Here is a 24,556-nt window from a genome sequence, read left to right as displayed (position 1 = left end):
AATAACAATACCTGAGCTAGATTGAGCAACCTCAATACCTAGAAAGTACTTCAATCTGCCTAGATCCTTAGTTTGAAAGTGCTGGAAGAGATGCTGCTTCAGATTAGTAATACCATCCTGATCATTGCCCGTAATAACAATATCATCAACATAGACTACCAGATAAATACATAGACTTGAAGCAGAGTGGCAATAAAACACAGAGTGATCAGCTTCACTACGAGTCATGCCAAACTCCTGGATAACCGTGCTGAACTTACCAAACCAGGCTCGAGGAGACTGCTTTAGACCATAAAGTGACCGACGCAAGCGACATACAAGGCCACGAGACTCCCCCTGAGCAATAAAACCAGGTGGTTGCTCCATATAAACCTCATCCTCAAGATCACCATGAAGAAAGGCATTCTTAATGTCCAACTGATAGAGGGGCCAATGACGAACTGCAGCCATGGATAGAAAAAGGCGAACTGATGCCACTTTAGCCACTGGAGAGAAGGTATCACTGTAATCTAGCCCAAATATTTGAGTGTATCCTTTGGCAACAAGACGTGCCTTAAGTCGATCAATCTGGCCATCGGGACCAACTTTGACTGCATAAACCCAACGACAACCAACGGTAGATTTACCTGAAGGAAGAGGAACAAGCTCTCATGTACCACTTGTACCTGACCCAAGTAAGTAGACATATCTAATTCTTGCTTCTTTAAGTTTGTCATCCGTGATATCACATCATAGAAGCGAGATATATCATTAGTGTATAACGTACGAGCCTTTGCCCAAACCAAATAACATGTCTGGAATGGCCGAAACAAAGGCATCAACTTAGAATCAATAGAACGCCACAAGATGCTACATAATTGAGCATCAATTTTTGCCCAAAGCGCTATCGCCTTTTCATCTCCTTCGCTAGACTGTTTAATCAGATGATCTTGCACACCTTGACCTTTACACCACAACTCGACAGATGAAGCCCAAGCTAAGTAGTTTGAACCTCCCATTAAAGGTTCCGAGGTAATCATAACATTAGAGTTTCCAGAATTCTTTTGCTTGTGTTTCCCAGTCTAGTACTCTTGGACCATGGGTCATGGACTCAGGCGCTTCTGATCATATCTCTGGTAATAAATCACTTTTGTCGAATATTGTATATTCACAGTCTCTTCCTACTGTTACTTTAGCCAATGGATGTCAAACTAAGGCACAAGGAGTTGGACAAGCCAACCCATTGTCTTCTATCACCCTAGATTCCGTTCTTTATGTTCCTGGTTGTCCTTTTAGTCTTGCATCTGTTAGTCGTTTGACTCGTGCCCTCAATTGTGGTATATATTTTATTGATGATTCTTTTATTATGCAGGACCGCAGTACGGGACGGACAATTGGTACAGGTCGTGAATCAGAAGGTCTTTACTACCTTAACTCGCTCAGTCCTTCCACAACATGTCTAGTTACAGATCCTCCAGATCTAATCCACAGACGTTTAGGACATCCGAGTTTATCCAAACTTCAAAAGATGGTGCCTAGTTTATCCAGTTTGTCTAGATTAGATTGTGAGTCGTGTCAGCTTGGGAAACATACCCGAGCTTCCTTTACGCGTAGTGTTGAGAGTCATGCAGAGTCTGTTTTCTCCTTGGTTCATTCTGATATATGGGGTCCTAGTAGAGTCAGTTCAACCTTGGGATTTCGTTATTTTGTTAGCTTTATTGATGATTACTCAAGATGTACTTGGCTTTTCTTAATGAAAGATCGTTCTGAGTTATTCTCTATATTCCAGAGTTTTTGTGCTGAAATCAAAAACCAATTTGGTGTCTCTATCCGCATTTTTCGCAGTGATAATGCCTTAGAATATGTATCTTCTCAGTTTCAGCAGTTTATGTCTTCTCATGGAATTATTCATCAGACATCTTGTCCTTATACCCCTCAGCAAAATGGGGTTGCAGAAAGAAAGAATAGGCACCTTATTGAGACTGCTCGCACACTTCTAATTGAGTCTGTTACAGCCGGAAAATATTCAAAGTGGTCGGAATGAAATAAAAACAGTAGGGGTAGGATCGGAATTACCAGAAGACCCAACTGTTCTGAAGGAACTTTTTCAAAAAATGGCCGGAAGTCAACTTTTTGAAATCACTATTCACGCCGGAAAAATAAAAAAGTGGTCGGAATTTGGTGTAACCTGGATGGGTAGGCTCGGAATTGCAAGGGAAACAATTCTACGGACAGCTACAGTACCGCCGGAGATTTTCACTCGAATTTGGTCGCCGAACAGTGACTACTCTTGTGGTAGTGTTGGATTTTGTGCACAACACAGACCGAGACAAAGCAGACGCAAAACAACTTTGAAAGTCGCCGGAAAAAAGGGGTTCCGGTGACTGATTTTACTTCCCGGAATCGCTGGAATTTATGCACAGCGATAAATCTCTCACGATAGCTCTGATACCATGTGAGAAGACACGGGAGAAAATATGATATATTGATATTGTGTGTGATGCAATACAAGAGGTGCTATTTATAGCTACTCTATACAAAGGGGATACTACTCCTATTCCAATGTGGGACAATTACATAGTTATCTCTAACAATATTGATGATCGGAAAAGTACTACTGGGTTTGTTTTCTTTCTTGGAAATTCCGCATTTACATGGAATTCTAAGAAGCAACCAATTGTGACTTTGTCAACTTGTGAAGCGGAGTATGTAGCAGCTTGTTCGCGTGTTTGCCATGCAATTTGGCTAAGGAGCTTGTTGGAAGAACTTCACCAACCACAGAAGGATGCTACAAAGATTTTTGTTGACAACAAATCGGCTATAGATTTAGCCAAGAACCCGGTATTTCATGAAAGAAGCAAGCATATCGATACGAGATATTATTTTATTAGAGCATGTGAAGTCTGGAGATCAAATTGCGGATATTTTCACCAAGCCTTTGAAGATTGACGCCTTTCAAAAGTTAAGGATGGCGCTTGGAGTAATGAAACAAGTTTAAGGGGGGATGTTAAAAATAGTAATAAACTTGTTTCCATTTGTCCACATTTGTTTAGATTTGTTTACATTAATTAAATGTTTTCATACATATAGTTAGAAAAGAGTAAGGTGTGGACATGTGTGAATTTGTGTGAACTAGTGTAGGCATGTATGGACTAGTGTGTACATGTGTGGACTTAATTAATATGTACACATGAAGTTTAGGCTAGATACACGTAGGAGCTCTACTATAAATACCCATGTATGCTAGCCATTTGGAGTAAGTGAAGTTGAATAGAAATCATCCTTTCCTCCACCTCTTTAATAATGAGTTTTTGAGTGTTTGTTTAGTTGTCTTGCTCTCCCAAAAATTTCTAACACTACACAACAACTCTAGAATTTAGGCACAAAAACTACACAACAACAAGAAGATACAAAAACACCTAAAAAATTCAATTTAGGGTTGAAATAACAAGTTTAGGGTTTATCAATATGGTAGAAAAAAGAAAAAAAAAAACATCCCTTGATGATGGAATCTCGACTTCAAAGCAAATTTGAACGAAATAAAGCCGATTTTTGGAGCCCTATAGTACTCTTGAATTTGAGAGAAAAGTTGGAAATAGTTTGGGGAAAAATCGTGTCTGGTTTTGAAAAGGGGGGAAGAAAGAGAAAAGTTGGAAAAGTTAGATTAGAAGATGGTTTATTTTTTATTTTTTAGTATTTTAAATTTTACCCCAAACTTTTTTATTTCTAATTTGACCTAGACCACCCCTAATCATTCTTAATTAGTCAGCCTTTTGTTAATAAAAAATGGTGTCCCAAATACTTACACAACACTTGAAATGTCTTTTTTCACACATTTTCCCCATTAAAGTATGTCTAACCACTCTTCCTGAAAGAGGGAAAAATTAAAAATACAAATAAAAGGTGGTAGGGGAGATAGTCTATTAAACAAGGAGAAAAGATGTGATACCCTTGCTGACTCTAAAGAAAGCTTCCAGTTCCTTTGCTTTAATCTCCTCAGGAGCCGAACAGGAACATCTGTAAACAAAAATGTTGGCAGAAAATGGGTAAGATAACTGCATCCTTTCTTCATATCTTATTTCGTCAATAAGTACACACCGGTAGAGGTTTATATCAGTTTGCAGAGCCCCCGCTAACACATATAAAAAAAAAGGTGAAATATCTCGGAGCGATGCATCAGAACATGGCATCTTGGACAACTAAACGTGCTTAAAAGAAATTAAAGGTCTAACACCAACTTGCTCCAGTTAGCTAAGCTTGCCAATGATATGAGAAGCCAAAAAGGAAAAAAGAAAATTCCACATAAAATGTTTAATCCACATTTTTCTTAATTGAGATGGGTTCAATGCTGAGTTCTGGTTTACCTATTAAGAAACTTCACCATATGGGCAAGAAGCAAAACATTTCTTTATTTCAGCAATGTGATATTTATAAGTGAGAATCATATAACAAGCTTAAATAGTAACAATCCAAAATGGAAGATTACAAACCTATTTGAGTCCCAGATGTTGTCTGAACAAGTCCACTTAGGAGGAAGGAGAACATGCATGGGAAATTTACGCCACTTGGAGCAGCTGTCACATTGAGCCCATTGTTCCTGGTCCCTGTACAAAGGGTACTACAACCACTTAACAATCATCATAGCTCATTGAACTCCACAAACAAAAATTCTTGCAGTTTCTAGCAGTGAAATAAGAAGCAGCAAATTCACTCATTTTCTATAACGGCAGCTTTGATATGAAGCAAAAGCATAGGCAAATATTATTGAAAAAGCACATAGTTTCTGTCCTTGATCTTTTCAGATTCTACATCCTCCAATGCACGTGAAAAAAAAAATAGACAAACAATGAGGCTAAATGTAATGGTATAATGAGAAAACTTTCTGAACGTTGAAAAAACTTTTCTTAATAGTCAAGAGTCTTTGCCTTACCCAGAAGGCCGGGAAGCAAATATTGTCTGCTTTCCAAAGACTGGTGGTTCCTATAGTTAAAAGAAAGCATTATAGTTTTCAATTACTAATCTCTATCATGATGGAAAGGAAATGAAGAAACATCAAACGGGAAGAAACAAAATTTGTGTGATACAATGTACATTGAGTTGGCTTACATCATACGCCTCAAATTCACAGTCCTCAATCACAAGAATAGTCGGCTGGGTAGTTGGAGGTGGATGGATCAATTCTTGTGATTCTTCCCACGTGATTCTAAGCTCCATGGTATCATCAGCATGTATGAGAAGCCTCTTATTTTTAGACCCGATGTTTGTAGTCTTTTTCTTCTCTGAAACCGGGACTTGCCGGTGCACAAAATCAGCACTGGTCCTGCCTCCATTCTTTCCATGTTTTGCCAAAACAAAGAGAGTTTGCATAAAGGAAAAAGTAGAACCAATGCAGCAAGCATGTTGTGTTACTAGCTTTCTCAAAATACCTAAAAGGCTAAACTAGCTACTCACATTAAGGCTTTCAGTTAAGCCAGTAAATGAAGTATCTGCGGAGCCACTACCATCGGGGAGGTGTGAGGACTGAGGATCCTGTGATTGCGTATTGACAAGAGGAGATATATTCATTAAGATAATAACAGAAGGAAACTGAGTACGGCAAGCAAATTATCTTTAACTAACCTGTGTCTCAACACTGTTTGTTGCCTTCCGAAAGCCCATAACAAGCTTTCTTTCAGGATCAATTCAACTGAATGTCACTGAAATAAAATACCACAATTAGTTGTTATAATTAGAAATCACTAATTCCAAGTACACGGTCTACTGGTGAGTCTAATGAAGAATCAACGATCATGTAAATAAAGGCATAGAGCAATTTGTGCCAAATATGATGCATCTGACAGATGTACCAAATCGACAGATCTCATATTATTATCTCCATTTTTATCTGTTGAAAAACAATCAACTTCATCTATTTTTAACATAAGTGAAACGAAAACATGATAAGATGTAGTGAACACTGGCAGGATATATTATCACCAGATTATCCCTGATTTTGGAAGAGGAAAAAAAGGGATAAAAGAAGAATAATATTCAAGAAGAAGCATTTAAGGAGGTTATATCAAGTGCAGCATCATTGATGTACAACAAAAGAAGGTAACCTTGCAGCAGAATCGAAACTAAGGAGGAAAAAGGACATAAAAGAAACTCTGACACTTACAACATCAAATGAAGAAACTTACCAGTATCACCAGCTTGCAATTGCATGTTTTGTATGCAAGGAGTGACAGCCTCCAGAACATACATCTGACTGTTGTTATTTGGCCAAAATCTGAACTGAAATATCCACTCTTTACCTTTTATATCCTGAATCCTTATTGGCAGACCGTCTGATTGGTTGATAGGAGGAAAGTATGCCTGCAGAGGATTTAGAATTCAGAAAGCGCAAAAAAGGTGTGTCCAAATCTAACCATTAGCAACCTTAAAGGTGAGAGACAAGATATATTATCCCTCCTTTACCTCAAAACAATTTTCCTACTTTGCTTCCCGGAGGTCAAAGGAAATGATCTTTCAACTAAAAGATTTTTAAGTAGATATTTTTTTTGATAATGTAAGAGATATTATAAATGGCATCACGAAGATGCAAAAATATAGATACAAAAGATTTGTTAGCTCCAGTACAAAGAGTCCTATACTAATGTTAAAGAGCTAACAAAGTCCAAAAAATTGTCAGGGGAGTTTACAGGTGTTAAGGTACTCCAACTGTACAAAAGTAAAAGACATTTAGCCTTAAGGAAGTGGTTTGGAGTTGCTATTCCATCAAAACATCTCCTATTCCTCTCATTCCAAATACACCAAAAAATACAGAAAGGGATTAGTTTCCAGATTTTCTTGATGGTTGTACCAACTTTCCAACTATTCCAGTTCAAAAAGGCTTCCTTTAAACTTCCAGGCATTGTCCCAGTCCATTCCAAAAAGAGACAAAAACATGTTCCATAGATCTGCTGAAACTGGGCAGTGTAGTAGAAGGTGCCTGGTTGTTTCTTCATTTTGCATGCACATGTGGCATCTATTTGCCAAGTGGAAAGATCTTCTAGCTAAGTTGTCTTGGGTCAAACATGCTTCATAAAGTGCAATCCAACCGAAACAAATCACCTTTGGGGGTGCTTTTGTTCTCCATATGAGCTTCCAAGGCCAGTTATCCACCATTTCATTCTGAGCACAATAGAATAAGTACCCTGATTTAACTGAGTATTGGCCATCTGGTTCTACCTCCCATCTCAAAGTGTCAGCTGCTTGGTGATTATAGGTGATGCTTCCCAATCTAGCCATCAAGTTGAGTAGCTCTTCGATTTCCCAGTCTTGCATGTTTCTTCTGAAGATTGGGTTCCAAGAGTTTCCTTCTCTGTAATGGGATATGAGAGAGTCCTGGTTGGTAGATATAAGGAATAGGTTGGGATATTCCTCCTGCAATGGTATGGCGTAGCCATTTATCTTTCCAGCATTCCCAAATCTGAGGCTGCAATTTCTGAAGAACTCTTCCCATAATTTGCTGATGTTCTTCCAAGGACCAACACCATGTGGTGCTCTTGAGGTTCTGGTACACCAGTGATCGAGTGATCCATGTTTTGCAGTCACTACTTCCTTCCATAATGCTGGCCCTTCTTGACTATATCTCCATAACCATTTCAACAGCATACATTTATTATGGACAGCTAAGTTTCTGATGCCTAGACCACCCATAGTGTTAGGCTGTGTGACCTTGGCCCACTTAACCAGATGAAACTTGTGATCTTCACTATTACCTTTCCAAAGGAAGTTTCTGCTTAACCTATCCAAATGTTGTAGTGATTTCTTAGGAATACTGAATAGAGACATAGTATAGGTTGGGATACTGTCCAAGACACTACTGATGAGTGCCACCCTGCCTCCCATGGATAAATACTGTACTTGCCAAGCTGCCAGCTTCTTCTCAACCTTTTCAATGATACCATTCCACACTTCAGAGGATTTGAACTTTGCACCCAATGGGAGGCCCAGGTAAGTGGCTGGGAAGGATCCTGTGCTGCAACAAAGAATTCCTGCTAGATTCTCCAAATTGTCCACTGTGTTGACAGGATAAATTATGCTTTTCAGCATATTAATGTGAAGTCCTGACAGTATCTGAAACATAGTAAGTGTTAGATTCAGGTGTAGCACCTGAGATTCCTCTGCTCCACAGAATATAAGGGTATCATCTGCGTAAAGCAAATGAGAGACAGTGATGACATTCCCTGGAGCTCTCCCCACATCAAACCCTCTTATCCATTGAAGGTTTTTTGCTTTGTCCAGCATCTGGCTTAGGCCTTCCATGGCCAAAATGAATAGAAAAGGGAGAGAGGATCCCCTTGCCCGAGTCCGTTTTTGGGGGGAGAAGAAACCGACTGGGCGTGAGTTTATCAAAATTGAGTACTTGACAGTTTTGATACAGAATTGTATCCACCTTATCCACCTTTGTCCAAATCCCATTTTCCTTAGCATTGAGATGAGATAATGCCAATTGAGTTGGTCAAATGCCTTTTCTATATCCAGCTTGCAGAGAATACCAGATTCACCACTCTTCAACCTCCAATCTAGTACTTCATTTGCAATTAAGGAAGCATCTGTGATTTGCCTCCCTTTTATGAATGCATTCTGGTGCCCGGAGATGAGCTTCCCAATCGCCTTTTTGATCCTCTCTGCTAGTAGCTTTGCAGTGATTTTGTAGACACTACCAATGAGGCTTATTGGTCTGAAATCCTTAAGTTCAATGGCTCCTTTCTTTTTGGGGATAAGAGCAATGAATGAGGCATTGCTAGACTTAACCATATGGCAATTCTGATGAAAATGATTCATGGAATTTATTACATCAGCCTTGATGATCTCCCAGGCCTTCTGATAAAATGCCATGGTGTAACCATCATGTCCAGGTGCCTTATCAGGGGCACAAGACCTGATAGTTTCCAGAATTTCTTCCTCCTCAAGTGGCTTCTCCAGCTCCCTACTGTCCTCCTCTGTGATGGTGCTCAAATTTTCAAAATCTGCTGTGGGCCTCCAATGTTCATTCTCTGTGTAAAGTTTTCCATAGAAGTCTAGGATTTCCCGTCTGATATGCTCCTTCTTTTCAATGACTTCATTCCCAATTTTGAGTTTGCTGATGTGATTGTACCTCTTATTAGAGTTTGCTATTTTTTGGAAGTATTTTGTGTTTCTATCTCCTTCTTTAAGCCATAAACACCTGGATTTCTGCCTCCATGAGGTTTCTTCGGCCTTTGCAATTCTTTTGATCTCCATCTTTAGATCTAGCATCTTAGTAAGCTCAGCTAATGATAAAGTTCTTGTTTCAGAAGCTTGCTCCAATTGCATTAGTTCATCAAGAGCTTTGCTTTTTTTTTTTGAGAAGGAAGAGCTTTGCTTTTCATCACTTCAATCTTCCCAAAAACTTCCTTATTCCAGATTGAGATATCTTTCTTGAGAAGCTTCAATTTCTGCACTAAAACGAAGTCAGGGCTCCCATTGACTGAGTAGCTATTCCACCAATCTTTGACATTCTCAAGGAAACCCTCAGCATGAAGCCACATGTTCTCAAACTTGAAGTAGGAAGTGTTAGGTTCCCAGTCTCCATTCTCTAGTAGGAAGGGCCTGTGATCAGATATCACCTTTGGTAGTGCCAGTTGTTTTACTGCCTTGAAGCTTTCATTCCATTCTTGGGAGATCAAGAATTTGTCTATTCTTGAAGCTTGGTCTGAATTTTCCCCTCTAGCCCAGGTGTAGATTGCCCCATGGAGTGGAAGATCAATTATCCCCAAGTCCTCTATTGCTTCAGAGAAATCTTTCATTGCCTTGGACCTACGTGTGCAATTTAGCCTTTCACTTTCCCTTCTACAAACATTGAAGTCTCCACCTACTACCCAAGACTCATCCCAGAGGCCCCTAACTGCAGCTAACTCTTGCCAAAAATCCTCCCTTTCTGGATTAGAATGGGGACCATACACCCCAGTGAAAGCCCATCGAAAGTTCTCCTGTGTACTTTCTAGGAAACATAAGAGGGTGTAAACGCCCTGTTGCACTTCAGTGCAGTTCCAATTCCTTTTATCCCACATAATTACCATTCCTCCTCTAGTTCTAATAGACTTAAGTTCTGCCCAACCTAACCATCTATTGCCCCAAACTTGATAGGTTAGCATTGATGTCCAGTCCTCAATTTTGGTTTCTTGAAGGCATATGATATCTACTTTCCAGCCACTAATGAGAGATTTTATTGTTTCCCTTTTTTCACTTTCATTTAACCCCCGCACATTCCAACTGAGAATTTTTATGTTCATTTAGGAGGAGTTTTGCAGTACCTGTCCCCTTCTCGGTTGTATCCACCCTCGTAGTTGATCAAACATTTGAGTTTTCCCAACTCCTTTTCTGTTTTTGATTTTGTTTTCCCATTTGATTTACTTCCTGACTCTTTTTGTTGCAGCTGAAATCTCCTTCGTTGCTCCATCCTCATTATCATTTCTAACAGCTCATGCTCGAACCCGATGACGTTGATTCCAAATGCTTTGCATGCCTTTGTCATGTGAATTTTGGTCCACTGTGAAGTCTCAATCACTTCCGGGGTGTGAATTGAGTGGGAAGAAGAGCCTTCCTCATGCCATGGAAGTGAGAGAGTTTCGTTGAAAGAGTGGGAGGAGCAATCAGTATCATAGTGGCTTACCAAAGATCTCTCTGGTGTTGGCTGAAGTTTTCGAAGTAGGGAGACAATTCTTTGTGAAGGTTCCGCTTCATCATCTGCTTCCGATTGAGAATGTACCATTTTTTCCGGCAAGGAGGTACTTTCGAGCTGCTGTGTTGGTCGGACAGAAGGAGCAGATGGAAACAGAGGTTCTAGATTTGGGAAAGTGTTATCTTCTGGTCTGCACATGAATTAAGAGGATTTGGCATTGCATAACAATTTAGTCCTAATTGGCAGAAGATAGCTTATCTTTTAGCATTTGGCACAAATAACCTAAATTTAACATTTAATGATTTCTCTGTGTTCTAATGGTCCAACCATTATCCTAAAAATAGACTTTTATTTTCTTTTTGTTAGAATTCGAAAATCTTTCAAGAATTTTTCCCAAATCTCTACAATCTTTTTTCTAGGTTTTTAAATTATTTCTCACAAGCATTAAAAATTATAAATATAGTTTGTATATCATAGTGTATATCCAAGTGTATAACACAAATAAATTTTATTTTTTGTATATCATACTGTATAACATGTTAAATAACGTGTATACCAATATATACATTACAACTTTATTTTTCTTCTTTGTGTATATCAAAAATTTATTTTCCTTCGATAGTTGTCTATAATTTATTATTATCTTTGTATCCAAGTGTATCACAAAAAACTAATTATATTATTTGTATATCACACTGTATAATACATAATAAAACGTGTATATCAAAATATATATCACAAATTTATTATCCTTCTTTGTGTATATTAAAATGTATATCAAAAATTACTTTCCTTCCTGCATATACCAATGTATAATATATAATTTCTTATGAATACATATATATTATATATATATGTATATGTATGTATGTATGTTTGGACCTCGAAGAATTGTATGCACATATTAATTTGCCGCTCTATATTAAAGCTTCGCTCCTCTGTACTTGATGGGTAATACTGAGTAAACCAATGGTAGAGTTAATCCACCATTTTAATCTCATTTGGAATAGTGAGGGAGGGAGGGAATGGGGGAGGCAGCGAACAAGAAGGGGGAGGGGGACCAGCGAACAATAAGAGGGAGAGCAACAAACGGTTAGGAGAATAAATAATAAAATAGGGTAGTTTTTAGGATTTGGCTATAAAATGCTAATTATTTGGGGCTACTTTTGCCAAAATCTAATATAAGGCTAAAAATTTGCCAATCCCCCTTATGTATTGTCATCAGGTGTCAATTTTTCATGAATTAATATCCCTTGCTCTCCAAGGAGTCTTTTGGGTAGGTGGGCCTTTCTTTCTTGGGCCTTTGGAGTAGTATTGCTGGTTCAGACTGAGGCCCAAAGATGTTGTTTCTTAATTCCTGATCCACTAGCTTTGTTGGGCCGGGTCACAGAAGAATTAGCCCATGACTTAGAAATTTCTGGAATGGGGTCCAGTGCATTTGAATTAAAGTGACTCTTTGCCAATTCTCTCTCCACGTGCTTGGGTTGTACTTTCTCTGTCACAGCAGTCCCAAAAAAGTTCACCTCTGCCATAGTCGGATTCAACAGACCTTCATCACCGGTTGCTTTCTGAGATCTAACTGGGATTGGTTTTGGAGTTGCAGCAACGTCTTTAAGAATCGATATCTCAAACCTCCAATGTTCCACATCCAACTCGATTTTTCCTGGGCATTTAAATCCTTTTGCATTGACACAAATTCTCGCCCAGATGTAGTGACTTCTGTTCTTCGTGTCTTCGTCTATCCCCACGAAACCGCCACAAAAATCGCCGATGATCCTGAAAGTATCAAGAGTCCAGGCATGGATAGGAATACCAAATGCCTTGACCCATTTATGGTCTAATCTCTGACAAGCTAGTTCAGTGCCTGTCACCAACGTCCACCATTCAAGTGACAGACGACGGACATTCCAGAACCATTCGCCTGCATGTACTCGCGCTGCTTCTTGCTTCGATGGTAACTCAAACAGAAATTGGTTGTGAGAGATAGGAGTGACCCTCATACCAGCACTGATTTTCCACCTGTTCAGAAACCGGTTTTGAATGACTTTCTTGTTTGGGTTGTAGTTGAAAGAGTCATTGAAGGTTCCCACCAAGCATCTTGAAAGAAATAGGTGGTTTTGTTCATCTGTGTCTGCACCGATTTTGATGATGTTGTTAACCACCGTAGCTGGGACTTTTGCTGTCTCTGTCCATTGAGTGAACTTGGGAGTGTCCACATATGTTCTTTGCTGAGAAGTGAAGGTCTGCCTGAACCTGGTAGATGGTATCTTCCCTTAAAAAATGTGAGCCTGTTTGACTAGGCACAGAGTTTAAGAAAAAATGAAGACTTTTATAATTTATAGTCCTAAACAAGCCATAAAGGGGCTTAGAGTATTTGTGTGGTTATAAAAGCTTTTGGTAGAATTATATGTTTAAGCTAAATTGTTACCAAATTTAGAAATGGTTATTTTTTTTGGAACAGACCAAAAAGGAAATATGTTCACATAAATTGGAACAGATAGTAATATTTTCCCAGCTATGTCTCCCCATCCCCCATTGAAGACTGGTTCAGGAGCAATTACTGCTTTTTGCCTATCCCCCAGCCAAGACTCGATTCGAATGTATACACTCTGTATGTGTAGGCTTGTGATTTTCATCCCCATCGCTTGTAACAATCCCCTGTTCTTTCTGAGACTAGCCTGAAAGTACCACATACCCGTCGGAGGTTCTCCTCATCTATTTTGATGTTGGTCGAGAATCGTCTGCCCCTCTAAATTAAATTCAAACCAGCCTTCCCTAGAATCGATTAATTCAAAAGAGTTTTCACCTGAGATAAAAAAAGATCTTGTTTTCCATGGGATCTAAGTTAAAAACGGATAGGAATTACAGAGAGATGTCGGAGCATGGTTCAAAGAAAGAGAGAGAGTCTGGGCTCAGTTCCCAAGAGAGAGTGTAACATTCAGTCAGAAATATTGCAACTTCTAGTACTGTTCATACAATTCATTAGTTATTTTTTATGCCCACCAGACAAAGTAATCAAAACCAGATTTAACTCCAAAATTGGTCAAATCGACCTTAAATAGCCTAAATAAGTCTATCAAATTGGGACAAGGGGAATAGAAGGAACTTCACGAATCATGAAATCTTAAGAGTTAGGTCTTACTTCAGCGCATGCTTTGGGGAGAACCAGACGACCAATTTGACCGGCATCACTAGCACTTAGAACCTTCTCGAACAGTGGAACTATAGTGGACTTCAAGCTTAAAATAGAAGTCAAAGCAAACATAATTGATACCAAGCTAGAGAAGTGATATAAAAGAATTCCTTAACTAATGCTTGCTAATCTTATTATGATTAACAGGCTGATGAACAACTCAAAAGTATGCAATAGTAACAATGAGCAGTAAGTACAAGGATACACTCCAGATAATTGATGCAACTCTTGGTCTGTAATCCTAGGCCAGTACCTAGTCAGTAATTGATTGTGGCCTCCTCACCCTTCTGCAGGAGGCCTTGCAATCCGTGTCCGTGAAGGCAGTTCTTTGTTCAAATCAGAACCAAAACTGGGACTAAGTTTGGGGGGCTTAGGCAATATGTGGCACGTCCTTAGCCCCTGTTGAAAGGGAAGAGTTTTTTTATGTTCCCTTCTTTCAACCCCTCCACCAGGAAAAGATAATCCCGGACTTGAACAACCCACAAGAGTACTCCAAGAGAAATCTGGTGATGGCTGATTGGTCGTGTCATACATTTCTTTTACCCCTTGGTTTGGTTTGCTATTGTCTTGTTCGCGAAATAGAGAAACTATAGACTGCTGGTTGAGATTTGAAAAGCACGTGCTAACATCACCAACAGGTAACACCTTCTCTTGTTTAGTTTTCCCAAAAGACACATTATTCTCATCATTTTGACTTTGAAAGGGTTGACCAGGCTCACTAATCTCCATTATATTGTTCACTGTTGGAAGCCTTCCTTTGTCGAAGTTGGTTTTATCTACTCCCTTTTCCACATGAAGTGGCTGTATAAAATTAGTTCCGAAGGTGCTATTACGAAAATCATCAGCAGGTGCCTGCCAAAATATTTATAGAATGGTAACACTCAAAATATATCTGGAACTTACTAACCAAATTTGTTAAGGACTACAACAATTAGCATAGGCAAGGTGCTAATATATAAAGAGACCCGAAAATAACTCTTATTAGAAAAGTCAAAACAAACTAAGAAGAGAGAAAAGTGAACACATGATGAAACAATACGGACATGATACATTAAATTCTAGGAAATGACAATCAAATTAATCAATCGAACAATAAAAAATGACTCAATCTCAAACTAGTTGGGTTCGGCTATGCGAATTTTCTATATCTATTTCGCCCTATTGGCGACCATTTCGTTCCAATACATATACTTCAAGACAGAAAGCAAATATGAGTAAATGAATAGTAAATGTTAAACAACAACAACAACAAACCCAGTATAATCCCACATAGTGGGGTTTGGGGAGGGTAATGTGTACACAGCCTTACCCCTACACCTTGTGGAGATAGAAAAGCTGTTTCCAATAGACCGTCGGCACAGAGAAGCATAAGCACCACATTAGAGAAGAGAAAAATAAGAATCAAAACAAAGAAAAGCCATGTAAAAGTGGAATTAATCACAACAAATAATGAGGAGACCGCTATGAAAGAAATGACAAGTAGTCATAGAAATCTAATGCCAACAGAATACTAAAGTACGTACTAATACTACCGGTATAACAAGGAGAACACTAAACTAACTACCCTAATCTTCGACCTTCATACATTCTTATCAAGGGTCATGTCCTCGGTCAGCTGAAGTTGCGTCATGTCTTGTCGAATCACCACCAATTCTTCTTCGGCCTACCTCTAGCTCTCCTTAGGCCTTCCAATGTCAACCTCTCACGCCTCCTGACCGGAGCGTCTGTGCCCCGCCTCCTCACATATCTAAACCATTTAAGCCTCGCTTCCCGCACCTTGTCCTCAATTGGGGCCACACCCACCATGTCTCGAATAACTTCATTCTTAATCCTATATAATCTAGTGGGTCCGCACATCCATCTTGTCACGACGCAAACTGATGGGCCGGGACGGGTACCTGGTACCTTACTCAACCAAGTACCAACGTAACGTATCTTTCTTAATAGATCATCATATACACATGCATACGGGCCTAATAGGCCAACATGATCCTTTATAAACTCAAAACATAGGCCGACAAGGCCGTACAATCTTTTACGTACACGACATATGTCTACAAGCCTCTAAGAATACATAAATGTCATAAAGGTAGGGATAGAGTCCCGCCATTCCAAACAATACATGTCTAAATCGTACTAACCCAACAAGCAACTCCGAAGCAAATGGAGCGCACCAACATCTTCCGCTGAGCTGATAGCCTACTTGGAGGGCTCTCGACCTGTCTATCAGGACCTGCGGGCATGAAACGCAGCGTCCCCAGGCAAAAGGGATGTTAGTACGAATAATGTACCGAGTATGTAAGGCATATAAATAAGTACATAAGAGACATGGAAGAAATATAGAGTCCATGACTCATCCTGCAAGTCTGAATAACTTTGTAAATCATAAATTACTTTTAGCGTCCTGCATATGCATATAAATGTCATGTCGTGCATATGTACATGTTTCATACATCATTTGCCTCTGAGGGCATCCCATCATATCATATCGGCCACTGTGGGCAAAATCATTATCGTATACCAGTTGATTAGGTGGTAATGCGTATATAACGCCATAACCTTTCCCATATCCCATATACATATATATACATACATATATACAAGTATATAATGCCGTTTGAATACATACATATATATACGTATATAATGCCATTTGATTACATACCCATATATGCGTATATAATGTCGTTTGAATCATATTTCAGCCACTGTGGGCAATATCATCATCATATACCAGCTGATCAGGTGGTGGTGCGTATATAACGCCATAACCTTTTCCCATATCCCATATACATATATTTACATATATACGCGTATATAACGCCATCTGGTCATGGGTAAATGCAACATGTATAAATGAGTGAAATGCATGAAAAATACATAATAATATCGATATTCCTTCCGGATAAACTTTTCCAACTGCGTATTATTCTGAGACCCATGAACAGAAGATAATTATAATTCTCATGGGGAAATCAAGAATATAGACACCCCTACTATTTCTATGAATAGATTAATTTATAAAAACAGTGTATTTGCTCGTTTCTTTCGTATAATCTGGACTATGCCAAAAGAAAGAAGGGAGGGCCTTAACATACCTGTTCCTTAAATCATTTGCACGAAATGAAGCTTCTGCTTTTTTTGAATTTGAACAAAATTGTTGGTTAGCTAAACTGAAACGAAACTGTTGGTTGGCTAAACTGAAACGAATTTGATGCTAAAGATTTGAATTTAGGAATAGAGAGTGATGGTTAAATTTCATTGTTTTCAGACCAAAAATGAACCAAAGTTCTTTAATCAAATGAACCAAAGTTCTAAAATAGACCAAAATTTTAGAATATCTTAAGTCTTTACACGTTAGTTTGCCACTAACCTTCCTATGACTTACTTAGTCATTGGTTTGGTGTGTTATCTTGCTGCCACGTGTCATATCCTAATTTGATAATTAACTAGGTAATGTCCCGCTACCCGGTAATTAACCAATTATCCGCATAATTTAAAAATTACTTAAAATTCTACTTATTTTTAACATACCTTATATACCTTACTATCATGACCATGAGATACCTTGTATGGTACTAGTCCATAAATACCGGGTAATTTAGCTTTGGCATATTTTATCCCAAAATGCCATACTTCGACGAAATTCTTTTTCGTTAATCCGTGTACCCCTTTATCCTTCATAATACTTATTTATCGCTTGTTATAAATAGCGTAAGTACGTTAACGTCAAGATGATCTCATCCCCGAGTCTACGTCGGTTAACTGAAAATGAAATTTTAACTTATGAAAATGCGGGACGTTATATCTCATTTTCGATCTTATATCAATTTACCTATGGCGTACTCCCACATACAAAAATATGGGGTGTAACATCATTCCCCCCTTTGGAACATTCGTCCTCGAATGTTGACTGATGCACTTGTCATTCTTATAACCCATAGCATTTATGAATACTTTATTATTCCTCTTGCCATCTAGGCGACCGTTCTGTGAATGAATCCAAAAGACTAGGGAATTTCTCCCTTTAAGCCTCTTTCTCACACCACCCCTTGTAGTCGGAATCCTTCTAATCTTGTAACTATTGCTACCTTTTATCATGCCGCCTTTACGATTCTAACTTTGTATGTGCGCCTATGCGACTCTTCTCTTCTCTTTCCTCTAACTTTTAGCCAATCTCTAAGCTTCACTTTGTGAACATATATAAAATTATGTCAAGTTGTCTCTTTGGGCGTCATTAGCTTTACTATATCTACGTAGGCCATACTATACCATAATTCTTACTTCGATTTATCATTATAGAGGCCTGCTACCGAACTCCAGGTTACTCTTGTTGCTTATAAATCTAAGTCCTTTAACACTTCTTCATTACTCTCCATCTTAAGGCTGATGGCCCAATCTCATCTCGTACTTTGCAACTTTTATCCATCCATTGTTGATTCACCTTAATACCGATAACTTGACCTCTTATGTAACACTACCGTTAGGTCTCACGTCTCATTGAGGAACATCTAAAATGATTAGATTGATCCACCTGGGGCGATACCATGCTTTATAAGCGTATCTCATAGCATCCCAATGTGGTTCACCTTACGTGGGTATTTTAATCCTGTATAATTCATAAAATCATTACTCAATCGAAGGCTCAAACGTCATCCTTTATTTATAAAAATTACATCCTTATTCTACTGCCAGGGTAGCATTCCACATGTTACTAGTCATAGACCCCTTTGAGTTTATTCAGGCTATACTGGGCTTTTTATGACTCAGAGGAACCATCAGCTCCTTTGTTTTCCCAGTCTTAATCTCGAGGACTTATCCATTTTCATCACTTTCTCACTTGCCTTCTTCTTATCCTTACTCTTGTATTTCTAAAACCTTGTCGTTCTATCATATTTTAGCTTGCGATCAATTCCCATACATATTCTGGAACACCAAGCGAGACACTACATCGTCTCTAACTCTTCTTTTACTTTCTAATTAGACCTTTCGGTACTTAGAAACATAGGCTGGAAAGTATTACACTAACGACGCTGCTATTATTCCTGGATACTGAATTCCAGTGCTTCTAGCCTTATATACGAAGTAAGGACTACTTACAACCTTCTATATTTGAGTATCTCATACGACATTCACCTTTACCTTACTTACCTTAAATCTTGTATCATATCTTTTATCTCCTTCATAACCTCCCTTCCATCTAGGTGTAATTTATGTCCATAACTTGAAGCTCTATTATAATACTCGCACCTCTGGTACGTACACAATCCGGTGGGAGCTTCGTACTAACTTCTTATGAGGCTGATACTTCTTCTAACTGGCTTCCTTGTAGAGCCACTATAAATTATGGTTGTTGTGTTATTTCTCTTGAACATTTGATATTACGAGTGATTCTGTCATGTTCTCCAGCACAATTTCTATAATTTTTCTAGGTCCAATAATTAAACTCCTGATTTACTCAGGTGATGTAATTCTTTAGTTTCCTCTTCCTTCTGATCAGCCTTTACGTTGGCTTAGGCTATCTACCGATCTGTGGCTCATGGTATCAGTTATTACCTTAGCCTTTCATGGGTGTTATGGAATATTGATGATATAATCTTCTAACAATTTAATCCTTTGTCTATGCCCTAGGCTTAATTCTTTCTTTTAACTTATACCGGAGTCTTTTATGGCTGTATGATTATCAACAAATATGCTGCCTGGATAATGCTCCAAAATCTTGAGTGTATCCATAACGTACTAACTCTGGATCATTGATCGAATAATTATTTTGTTCCATCTTAGCTTTCTTTCAACGTAAGCAATTATTTTTCCTGGTCTTTCTGCCCCCTCGTTGTGTCCATACTTAGATTATCCTAGTGCCCACACTTGCCAAAGTTTTTATACAACTCATATGATCTCGAATATTACCTTTAACTCTTACTTCCCGTTCATTAACCATGGTAGGTTCCACTTTCCTTTTGAATGCTTACAATGTTATTGCGAGATTGTTGTTACACGACCATTTCCTCTTTAGGTCGTTATGCTTAGGTTAAATCCTTTCTTCTTATCTCCTCAGCTAGTCTTTCGTTGTAGTACTTAGGGAGAACCCTTGACTCTCGTAAAGCTGTGAGCTTATAATGGACCTTTTTTTCTGCTTATTTTTCTATAATTATCTGTAGTTGCTTACTTCGATGCCCTTGTACTTGTATGACTGCTTCTGAACTAATATTTTGACTGCCTTCCCAGTGGCACTTTCTTTTATCCCTGTAACAATCATACGATACCTTTAACTATTCCGACTCTTGTTTGAATATATCTCAAGTATTATAATGATATTCTTCGAGACTGAATTTTCCATTTTGGGTTCTACTATGTTTATCTTACACTACCTGATGAGTCATCTGTAACCTCTTGTTTAGCCATAACTGGGATCTTCCAGACCAGTTACTAACTACTTGTTGGCCCATTCTTGTATTAATATTCCTCGTAATCTTTCTTGGGCTATTTCCTTTGTCTTAACTTATGTCTCACATTGGCTGCTTATTTATTAATAACAGCTCGGGCATCAACCTTTACTTCCTCCTTTTGACGTCGTGCTTGCACAATATTCTTGAATCGTAGCATATCTATAAGATTTGGGTAAGTGCAATCTCATCCCTTTCTCATTTTTATGGCATTCTTGCCTATAGATATTTCACTTTTTCATCTTTGGCATCCCTTCTCCACATCAATGATCCTTACTCGCCTTGTGGTAATCCTTTTGTACCAAGGATGATAAATTCCCTTACTCGCGAGGGTGACACTTAATGTAACTGGCACATACAGTCTCTTAAGCTTAACTTTTCTCACACTGCTTGTTCTAGGGAAGCGTCTCCCTGAATGACCATTCTCTGAATTCATCATGAATCTTCTTCTGTGGTCCATTCTACTACCGCCAGAACAAAATCTGGAATTACCATGATGCCGAGTACTTTCCAATCATTTAGTCCCTAATTCATATTTAGTTTATCTTGTTTACCAATCCATACTGATTTCTGTTACTCTGGGGATTAACTCTTCCCTCTGGTAGTCGCGTTGGAGTCACGAACTTATTTCTCGAAATGAGGATATAACCTTATGGGCTATACTCTTTTGTTGTCTTAAGGCCCATCACCTTTTGTCTCTTCCTTCATTTGACTATAGGTTCTGTAACACTCTACCATTTTCATCCATGTATCACACCTTATTCATAATGCTTCCTTATCTCTCTTCTCATTACTCTGCTAATATTTTTGCATATCCCTTTTCTTGTGAAAACTTCAATACGACATTCTTTTGCTTTTAGCTTTCCTTTGCTCCATCCAGTGGCTTTTCAAGTTGCTTAACGTTCTCGCTTTACTAGGGACACGAGCCACACTAAGGTAATATTTATCCCTTCAAGTCTTATAGTGCATGTCTTTGTAGTACTCATATCTGGCTGCACTATTTTAGAGTGCACCATCTAGGTGTCTCATAAAGAGATCTATTAGCATATTTGCAATATCCTTCGGAAATGTCAACTGACGCAATCAATTCATCCATCATATCTTCTTATACTACTTTTGTTAATCTCCATAGGGCATACCGGAATGGTTGCGACCAATATACCTCTGTTACTATTGAATATAACTCAAAAAGCTTATGTTCCTCCACCTCAATTGTAAACGTCGTTAACCTTTATTAACTAGGTGCCTCGTACCTTTCTTCATCTTGCTTATTTTTCTTGTTGAAGCTTGTATTTATCTTTTTTAATCTCTCATTGTCTTTCACCATAAAGGTGGATAGACATTCTTGCCTTAAGGCTCCTTATCAAGAGGCTTACACCTTTTAATATGCACATGATTTGCTAAAGACCTCATATTTACTTATCATAAGCATGATACAAAGTCGAGTTCCTCTAATTCAACACTTTCACAGCTATATCTCTTATCGGTCATCTTTTTTGAACGTAGGCATCGTCTTATTACGAGTAAAAATAGAAGCTTGGGATTTGAATTCTTATAAGTGAGCTCTACCACACGATCTAGAGTAAGAAGAAAGAGTAACAATCCAAATGCCCTGTAGCCTCCTGCTTATAAGCGTGGTGCACTACACACCCATAAACAAGACTCTACTAGACACGGCTTGTAGACTTCCTAGGACAGAACTGCTCTGATACCACTTTTATCACGACCCAAACCGATGGGCCGGGACGGGTACCTGGTACCTTACTCAACCAAGTACCAACGTAACGTATCTTTCTTAATAGATCATCATATACACATGCATACGGGCCTAATAGGCCAACATGATCCTTTATAACCTCAAAACATAGGCCGACAAGGCCGTACAATCTTTTACGTACACGACATATGTCTACAAGCCTCTAAGAATACATAAATGTCATAAAGGTCGGGATAGAGTCCCGCCATTCCAAACAATACATGTCTAAATCGTACTAACCCAACAAGCAACTCCGAAGCAAATGGAGCGCACCAACATCTTCCGCTGAGCTGATAGCCTACTTGGAGGGCTCTCGACCTGTCTATCAGGACCTGCGGGCATGAAACGCAGCGTCCCCAGGCAAAAGGGACGTCAATACGAATAATGTACCGAGTATGTAAGGCATATAAATAAGTACATAAGAGACATGGAAGAAATATAGAGTACATGACTCATCCTGCAAGTCTGAATAACTTTGTAAATCATAAATTACTTTTAGCGTCCTGCATATGCGTATAAATGTCATGTCGTGCATATGTACATGTTTCATACATCATTTGCCTCTGAGGGCATCCCATCATATCATATCGGCCACTGTGGGCAAAATCATTATCGTATACCAGTTGATTAGGTGGTAATGCGTATATAACGCCATAACCTTTCCCATATCCCATATACATATATATATATACATATATACGCGTATATAACGCCGTTTGAATACATATATATATATATATACGTATATAACGCCATTTGATTACATACCCATATATGCGTATATAACGTCGTTTGAATCATATTTCAGCCACTATGGGCAACATCATCATCATATACCAGTTGATCAGGTGGTGGTGCGTATATAACGCCATAACCTTTTCTCATATCCCATATACATATATTTACATATATACGCGTATATAACGCCATCTGGTCATGGGTTAATGCAACATGTATAAATGAGTGAAATGCATGAAAAATACATAATAATATCGATATTCCTTCCGGATAAACTTTTTCAACTACGTATTATTCTGAGACCTATGAACAGAAGATAATTATAATTCTCATGGGGAAATCAAGAATATAGACAGCCCTACTATTTCTATGAATAGATTAATTTATAGAAACAGTGTATTTGCTCGTTTCTTTCGTATAATCTGGACTATGCCAAAAGAAAGAAGGGAGGGCCTTAACATACCTGTTCCTTGAATCATTTGTACGAAATGAAGCTTCTGCTTTTTTTGAATTTGAACAAAATTGTTGGTTGGCTAGACTGAAACAAAACTGTTGGTTGGCTAAACTGAAACGAATTTGATGCTAAAGATTTGAATTTAGGAATAGAGAGTGATGGTTAAATTTCGTTGTTTTCAGACCAAAAATGAACCAAAGTTCTTTAATCAAATGAACCAAAGTTCTAAAATAGACCAAAATTTTAGAATATCTTAAGTCTTTACACGTTAGTTTGCCACTAACCTTCCTATGACTTACTTAGTCATTGGCTTGGTGTGTTATCTTGCTGTCACGTGTCATATCCTAATTTAATAATTAACTAGGTAATGTCCCGCTACCCGGTAATTAACCAATTATCCGCATAATTTAAAAATTACTATAAATTACTTAAAATTCTACTTATTTTTAACATACCTTATATACCTTACTATCATGACCATGGGATACCTTGTATGGTACTAGTCCATAAATACCGGGTAATTTAGCTTTGACATATTTTATTCCAAAATGCCATACTTCGACGAAATTCTTTTTCGTTAATCCGTGTACCCCTTTATCCTTCATAATACTTATTTATCGCTTGTTATAAATAGCGTAAGTACGTTAATGCCAAGATGATCTCATCCCCGAGTCTACGTCGGTTAACTGAAAATGAAATTTTAACTTACGAAAATGCGGGACGTTATATCTCATTTTCGATCTTATATCAATTTACCTATGGCGTACTCCCACATACAAAAACATGGGGTGTAACACATCTCAACATCCTCATCTCTGCTACTTTCATCTTCTAGACATGGGAGCTCTTGACTGGCCAACATTCAGCCCTATACAACATAGTCGGCCTGACTACCGCTCTGTAGAACTTACCTTCGAGTTTTGTTGGGACCTTCTTATCACACAAGACACCGGAGGCAAGTCTCCATTTCATCCATCCCGCCCCAATACGATGTGTGACATCTTCGTCGATCTTCCCATCTCCTTGTATAATAGACCCAAGGTACTTAAAACTTCCTCTCCTAGGAATGACTTGTGAATCCAGCCTCACCTCCCCTTCCACTTCCTTAGTCATCCCACTGAACTTACACTCCAGGTATTCCGACTCAGTCCTACTCAACTTGAAACCTTTAGACTCCAGGGTCTGCCTCCAAATTTCTAACCCCCACTCGCGTCTCATCAATCAATACAATGTTATCTTCAAATAACATGCACCACGACACTTACCCTTAGATGTGGCGCGTCAATAAGTCCATCGCCAGGGAAAACAAAAAAGGGTTAAG

At 38.5% G+C, this 24,556-nt stretch overlaps 1 pseudogene; it reads right to left on the bottom strand.

Annotated features, from left to right (window-relative positions):
- Window positions 1-24,348, bottom strand: part of LOC104247553 (B3 domain-containing protein Os07g0679700-like) — a 31,486-nt pseudogene extending 7,138 nt beyond the window's left edge.
- Window positions 24,349-24,556: the final 208 nt, after the last annotated feature.

The sequence above is a fragment of the Nicotiana sylvestris genome, chromosome 12 (genome assembly GCF_000393655.2).
Source record: "Nicotiana sylvestris chromosome 12, ASM39365v2, whole genome shotgun sequence".
Taxonomy (NCBI): Eukaryota; Viridiplantae; Streptophyta; class Magnoliopsida; order Solanales; family Solanaceae; genus Nicotiana; species Nicotiana sylvestris.
This window is presented reverse-complemented; position numbering and strand designations above follow the sequence as displayed.